This window comes from Salmo trutta, chromosome 19, assembly GCF_901001165.1.
Source record: "Salmo trutta chromosome 19, fSalTru1.1, whole genome shotgun sequence".
In the NCBI taxonomy this organism is placed as follows: Eukaryota; Metazoa; Chordata; class Actinopteri; order Salmoniformes; family Salmonidae; genus Salmo; species Salmo trutta.
The window spans coordinates 32,584,489-32,593,130 of NC_042975.1; positions in this window are offsets into that span (position 1 = coordinate 32,584,489).

Below are 8,642 nucleotides of genomic sequence, written 5' to 3' on the forward strand. Positions count from 1 at the left end.
TTTGGAATTCCAAGGAAAGGGGTAAGACACTCATTGTCCAATCTTGTTCTACACATGATAGACAATTGTGTTATAGGTGATGTTTGTTATATATATATATTTTTTGCAGTATTATTTTCGAGGTTGCCCACAACAATAGCCTAACGCTCACAATAATGATGACAATATATAATATAAATCACGAATAATAACATGTAGGCTATTTTTATTATGGTTATTATAATTATGATTATTATGGTCATTGTTATGCGTTTTATTATTATTGTTGTTGTTATTGTTATTATTATCATTATTGTTATTAATTAATTAGCCTATTATTATTATATTGTATTATATTATACTATCATTACCTTCATTGGGCCTATTGTTTTCTTATCAGCATCATCTATCTAATTAAAAACTGTTTTTAATTTATTATTTAACTTCTATATGCTGAGTTTTCTTAAATAAATTCGATAATAATAAACAAAATATTGAAAATATGTAACGCACATATGATTCCACCATGGTCACCTCGTAATTGTTTACAAGCAAGACAGGTAACTATTGCTTTATAGTTTCTCTTCATAGCTTCATGTTCCCATGCATCGCCATGTACATTTTATATACCTAGCTCTCTCTGCTCACTTCGCCACCTGCAGAGAATTCCGTAACGCTCAGTGCTCTCCCCGCAGTAAAACAACCACATACCCACGATCCGTAATAACCATACATTTAAGACACATTCATTAATAATGTTTCCACTGTTAACACTATTCCAGTGTGTTGTCTGACAGAGCGGAACCCCCGCCGGTAATTAGTGCGGCTGTTTGCTTTTATGGGGAAAAAACTTTATGAGAGAAAGGAGAGGATGGCAAAGTATAGGCTACCTATAGGCTACAATTCAAGTTCAGAAAGCTTGGTCCTAATGACTCAGATTAAAAAGAGGGATGGTATTTTATTAAACTGGCTTAACCAGCCCATAATTAAATTAATTCATTTATAATTGAACATTTATATTAAACGTTATTATTCTTTCAATTACTCAAACGTATTTATTCAAAAAAATGTGGACAGCAGTTATGTTATGGGACACTGCAAAATAGTTTAAACAATGTTGAACACCTGATACAGTCTTTGTAAAAACAAAAGACAAGCTGGAAAAGTATTTTTATGATATATATTAATTAAAGCAAGACCACAGTTATTCAGATTTTACAATGCCGTGCTTTCTGTTTCACTGGGGTATAAAAATGAGGTAACAAGCATGAAAAATCCCTGTGTCACTCATCACCATTGGAAAAGGCAAAGTGCTCAAAAACGAAAGAGACAAATGGTTGCTGACCTTCATAAATTAGGCAATGGGTACAACAAATAGCAAAAACATTTAATATGCCACTTACCACTATTAGGGCAAACCTTAAGAAGTTTAAAACCATTGGAACAGTGTTACACTTGCCTGGTAGGTCTATCTTGTCCCCACACACCGTGAGGAAGATGGTTCAGGAGGAAAATAAAAATCCAAGGGCCAAGGTTTGAGAATTATCATACCTACTGTAAAATATGGATGTTATGGGGCTGTTTTGCTTCCACTTGTCCTGGGCCCTTGTGAAGGTCAAAAGCATCATGAACTCTACCAAGTATCAGAACATTTTACAGTCCCTCCAGCATTTCACAGCGTTTTTTGTGATATTTGCTGGCAAAAATTGTTGATTTTGCTTTGGTAATTCAGAAATTTTTCATGGCAATATGCAATGATTTTGTCAAATTTTACATGAAAATGCTCTGATGGGGGAAAAGTTTGACCTGTGGCTTGATTGAACCCTATGATGCTGTAAATGTGTGATGTTTGGTTGAAATTGAAAGCCCTTTTTTAGTACTGTGGTGAGTTAGTTTGGTTAATTTTATGCGATAATAGCGCAATGATTGCTCAAATTTGCAAGCCCTCACACAATATGCAGGAAATTGTTGATTTTGCTAAACAAAATGATCGCAGAATCACAAAATCCCGGAGGGACTGATTTTAGCCAAATACTTGGTTGCCTCTGCCAGGAAGCTGACATTTGGCCACAGGTGGCTCTTCCAGCAAGACAATAACTCCAAGCACACATCAAAATTCACAAAGAAATGGTTAAGTGACCACAAAATAAAGAATGTGCAATCGCCATCTCTGTCTCTGGACTTGAACCCCATTGAAAACTTGTGGTTTGAATTGAAGAGGGCATTCCATAAGCGCAGACAGAAGGATATCAAAGATCTGGAAAGATTCTGTATCTCATAAAACCTTTTAGCAAAATACTCAGTGCCTTTATCCTCACAAGGGGAGGGTGCCGGAGCATTGAAAACAGGGGTGCCAATTATTTTGACACCCATCTTTTTTAGATTTTTTTTGTATTACTTGTTAAACAAAATCTCTCTCTCTCTGAAATTGTATGAGTATAAAATAATATATTTATTTAGCATACAATATAGTTTATTATCTTTATGAAGGGTGCCAATAATTTTGGACCTGACTGTATATATAGGATTTTCAGTGTAGAGAAAGTTCTATTGTCAAGAGAAACCAATTAACATTATCACAGCCACTTTTTCTCACTCCATCTTTTACTTACTCCACAGGAGTCCTCTAAGGATATATTCTGCCTTTTATGGTCAGATATCATGAAACTTGCTTGAAAGGCAACTATATGAAAGCAAATAAATGGATTGTTTCACAGAGACCCCCCCCCCCCCCCCCCCCACACACACACACACACACACACACACACACACACACACACACACACACACACACACACACACACACACACACACACACACACACACACACACACACACACACACACACACACACACACACACACAAAGCGGATGTTACACAAAACTGTCTGTTCTACAACCAGTAAGATCCTGTGTAGAGTGGGCTGGGCTCCAGATGCGCCTGCATGCATGTTTTAAACCACTGACTTTGCTACTCACCCGCGCCAAACATGCTAGCAGATCCTCTACTGGCTGCTCCAGAGGGAAGGGAGGATTAACCCCCGGTTTCTTACCACCGGTTTTATCAAGTGGGGTAGACACATTTACGAACCAGAACATGCTCACTTCCCCTCTGTACAGGACGATTCTGTGGCCCAAATCTGTTTGGCAAATGGTACAATCCAAGGTTGTTCTTTGACAGTCACATATATCTAGCCAACGGTTGGAGTTTGAATTAAAGGCTCAATGCAGCTGTTCATATCTCAATATTAAATAATTTCTGGATAACAATTAAGTATCTTTGTGCAATTTTTTAAAAGTTAAAATGGTCCAAAAAGAAACAAAAATAGCTTCTTAGCAAAGAGCAATTTTTCAAGCAAGAATTTAGCTAGGATTGTCTGGGAGTGGTCTGAGTGAGGATGATAATTGGATAAACCTATTGGGAGGGATATGTAACCTGAATAATAGCTGTTATTGAAAGAGAGGTTTGAACCCCTAATTTCTATTGGTCCATTAACTTACTGTCTATATATATACTTAACAAAAATATAAACTCAACATGTAAAGTGTTGGTCCCATGTTTCATGAGCTGAAATAAAAGATCCCAGAAATGTTCAATATGCACAAAAACTTACTTCTCTCAAATTTTGTCTACAATTTTGTTTACATCCCTGTTAGTGAGAATTTCTCCTTTGCCAAGATAATCCATCCACCTGACAGGTGTGACATATCAAGAAGCTGATCATCAGCATGCTGGGGACAATAAAAGGTCACTCTAAAATGTACAGTTTTGTCAAACACAATGCCACAGATGTCTCAAGTTTTGAGGGAGCATGCAATTGGCATGCTGACTGCAGGAATGTCCACCAGAGCTGTTGCCAGAGAACTGAATGTTCATTTATCTACCATAAGCCTCCTCCAACGTCGTTTTAGAAAATTTGGCAGTACGTCCAACTGTCCTCACAACTACAGACGACATGTAACCACGTCAGCACAGGACCTACACATCCAGCTTCTTCACCTGCGGAATTGTCTGAAACCAGCCACCCGGGTAGCTGATGAAGTTGAGGAGTATTTATGTCTGTAATAAAGCCCTTTTGTGGGGAAAAACTAATTCTGATTGGCTCGGTCTCACTCCTCAGTGGGTGGGCCAGGCTCCCAAGTAGGTGGGCCTATGCCCTCCCAAGCCCACCCATGGCTACGCCCTTGCCCAGTCATGTGAAATCCATAGACTAGACTGATTTCCTTATATGAACTGTAACTCATTTTCTACATTTACAGCATCATATGGTTCAATAATAGTGACTACATCAAAACTTTGAAATAACACATATGGAATCATGTAGTAACCAAAAAAGTGTTAAAGAAATCAAATATATTTTAGATTTTAGATTCTTCAACATAACCACCCTTTGCCTTGATGACTGCTTTGCACACTGTCTACTGTATATATACTTATACTACCTGTTGATGTCGCCAGACAGGCCAAAACTCCATCCCACCAAAACAGGCAGAAATTTCAGGCAGTCTTTTCAAACACCTTTTACACTAAAATGGCATTATCATCATTTTCACAATTTCACAGTATTATTCCAACCTCATCGTGTAGAAATATATATAAAACACAGGAAATCATGTTGTTGACCCCAATGGGCCTTTAATCATGTATCCTATTTGTAGTGTGACTGCACTATGCCATGTTTCTGGTTCTGGCAGAGTGGGCAAAATGGGTTTTATTGCAGTCAACTGTGAATGGGCATGGGTTGTACTGTGTGTGGGGAAGGAGGGGGCTTCAGCAGAGCATACTGTCACTGGAGCACTATAGCAGTGTCTCAGGGTTGATTGTTTTACACAGAGGCTCTCCATTCCTGTGTAAGCCAGGATCAACGCACAGGCCTTTTATTTCCCATCTCACCTTTTAACCAACACACAGTGGAAATTAAACCTTTTGGCTGTTCTGATTGGACACAAAAAAAATAACTCTTTGTTTTTTACCAGATAATAGTCAGCAAAGCTTAGATTTAGTACCTGCAAACCAGAATGGTGAGAGAGCATTACTTTGTTTTACCAATTAGCTACTCGTAGTTAGTTAACATCATGCTATATAATGGTGATGCAACTTGCCAACTGTGCACACACTGGTTGAATCAATGTTGTTTCCACACAATCTCAATGAAATGACCTTGAACCAACGTGGAATAGACATTGAATTGACGTCTGTGACCAGTGGGTTGCCATTGTACAATTATTCTCTGTATTTGTATAACAAACTCACAATGCCTTGTTCTACCCAAGAAAAATAGCCTAAAGTGATCTGAATACAGTGCTTAATCGTTTGGGAGGGGAAAATGTTAACATTTTCGATAGGAATGGCTCTTCCAGCTCACAATGTTGTCCCATTGTCTCCCCTATCTCAAGAGTATCAGATATATCAAGAGGCTGGAGGCTGGCCAGGAGAAGATAAGACCACTTACCTTTCACCTCCTGGGATCCAGGCCTGAATGGGTCCTGAGTCACAGCTACCGAACTACCCCATGAAAAGATTTACCTGTCTGGCATCCATTCAACACTTGCCTTTTATCCCTCTATCCCTCTAGTCCCGTGTTTCTAAGCACCACCACCAGACTGGAAGATTTCATCATGGTGTTGCATAAACGTGTTTTAACGCTCACATACTCCCATCTACTGGCTTACAAGATTGTTGTTAGTTCAATCAACTCACTAATGTGAATGCCGTTGCATTATTGTGAGAAAGATCTAAAAGTTGATATACAATGCAATTGAATGAAGTGTCCTCTTGTTGATGTTACAGGTTAGAAGCATATGTCCTAGCTTTTTCACAGAACATTTCTCACACACACAAACATACTGTAGCTCTTCCTGGCTTGTTACAATTAAGGCAACAACTTCAATTCAGAAATTATTACTCTATTATGCTATCTTTCACCAGTAGATATTATTGAACACACAACTATGATTCACAGCATAGAGATCAATAACCAACATAAAAAATAATCTGCCCGAGAAGAACAAAAACTTTAAAAACAATAGATTTCATACCCACAATTATTATTTTTTTGAATTGTTCATCAAATGTCAACCAACAAACACTAAACACTACATGCTATTGTCAGTTTGTACTGATATAAAGCATTTGTGTCTAAGACATCCTACATAAAACAGCACCATAACCAATGAAAGACATTTCCCTATAACGGGGTAGGCAACTAGATTCAGCCACGGGCTGATTTTTATTGGAGCTGATGGTCAGGGGTGAAACATAATTATAATAAAATGCACACTGCAAATTGACCACAACTAACTAAGTCTAGAAAGAGATTGTATTTGAAAATAACTATAATTTCATACCTTGAATTACATTGAAACACAATCAAATATGTTTCTTGGAAACAGATTTCCTAATTAAACATTTTTTTTGCTGAATTCCTGGTCATTTTACAAAAAAACTAAAACATATTTTTTTAATAAAAAGTTTGGGTACCCAAAAAAATCACTCAGACGGTTTTGGCCCGTAGGCCGCCTGTTACCGACCTCTGCCCTATAAACACCAACAAAGGGAAAACGCATCATCAAAGAGGATTTATTGAGTGCAGTTTAACAATGTGAAAATTGTATTTTGAAGTATGCATTTTCAGGTGCTCTTCTTGTGAAAACAGTCCAGAGTGTACCTCACAGCAGGGTCCACCACAGAAACAACGATTATCATCCAATGCTCTACACCCAGGAGAAGATTGGAGCACATCTTTTGTGTACGATTTGTCCTTAATCATTCTATACCTCTGCTTTGAGAAGCCTAAGTCCTTTCAAGTGACAGATGGGTGGCACTTTTTAAAACATTTCATGTGGTCTTCAAGGAGGAGTGCTCAGGCCTGCATCTACACAGTGTATAGGACTGTTTATCCATTCATGGAAAATGTAGGCCTCCTTCTCTGGATCCAGAATCCAACACCATTGGTTACTCATTTCAAAGGTCAAATTATGTATTTACAGATTCATTTAAAATTAAAAAGTGGAGGGTGCTCAACCAAGGTGCAACCAAAACATTTGATAATGATTAAAAAAGAAAAAACGTAATGCTCGCTGACCATTGAAAACTTGTTTTATTCAAGTTAAAAGATGAATGTTTAGGCCATCAATGGCCTTCATCAAAACAATGACACAAAAGCCCCCTTTATACCTCCTGCCTGTTGGCCTGATCTTGTACACATTCTGATTGTAGCCACATTTGGCGACAGGTGTAAACAATCAAAAGATGCATTGCGATCTGATTGTGATTAGATATTTCTGACCACCTCCGCAGGTAGTCGAAGAAGCATCTTGTACGGATAGCCTTGAAGTGTACATGCACCCTGACAACGAATGCTATAAAGTTGGCCAACGTTACGATGTTCCCGCCCTTTCAAATAAATCACACTGACCAGTTGAGGTATTAATTCTGGACAAGGATACCTCTGCAATTCCTCCAGAATTAGAAACCAAGTGCCTACTGGCACTGCGATAGGATTCCACAGTCGAATTAAGCAATAAGACCCGAGGAGATTTGGTATATTGGCCATATATCACAAACCCCAGAGGAGCGTTATTGCTATTATAAACTGGCTCCCAAAGTAATTAGAGCAGTAAAACAAAATGTTTTGTCATACTCATGGTATACGGTCTGATATACCATGGCTTTCAGCCAATCATAATTCAGGGCCGAAACCACCCCGTTTATAATCGAAATTAGATCACACATATAGAAAATAGACATTCATGAAAAGGTACTGTATCATCCAGAATGAGAGAAAAAGGGTCCCCGTTTCAATTCCCACTCCCAATGCCAGCGCAAAATCAAACATTTTGAAAAGATCATACCAAAAGGCCAAGGACTGTCATAGCAGTAGTGGGAATGGGAGAACCCAATGCCCATTTTATTCATAGCTGGACATGGTATTGGGTGACCATCCCATCACCCGCCCACCGTTCATTCTGGACAGTACTGTGGCAATATTGAGGGAAAGCTGCTGGGCGCATAGCTCATAGCTTTCTGTAAGCATGAGCGAGGCTGCTGTCCAATTTGATGTAAAATATTAAGGAGTCTTTATGCTACTTTTAGATTTACACTTTATTCCTTTATAAAGGCATAGTATTTGCATTATTTGCAAGCTCCTTTACACTTTTTATCCATTGCTGCTTTTATCCATTTTCATAATTTCACCACACATCTGGCTATAGACTTACATATGAGAGGTTCTTCAAAATACAAACTGTTAAAAATGCCAATTCTTTTAAGACCTGCCTAAACATAACCAATGCACCTAGGCCTACAAAGCCGTTTTACTGTTTTTAAAATATAAGGATATATTAAATATTTATTTGTACAGCTGTGGACAGGTCGAGGATATTGAGACAGTAGTATATTATGCCCAGTCTTAACTCGTTGGATAACAAATATAGGCTGTAATAATGAGAGTGTAAAACTATTGCTTATAAAAGTGTGCTGTTTTCAGCCAATTTATAAAGCTTGTGTCATAAGGAAAGTCCAAGGCAGGTTGGAATCATTTGCATACAGGGAGGGACCAGGGAATCTGGTCACAATATGGACACTGTGACAGAAAAGAGACATGTTATTACCAGGAGTAGATCCAACAAATCTCAATCAGATAGTGATCGGATCATCTTGA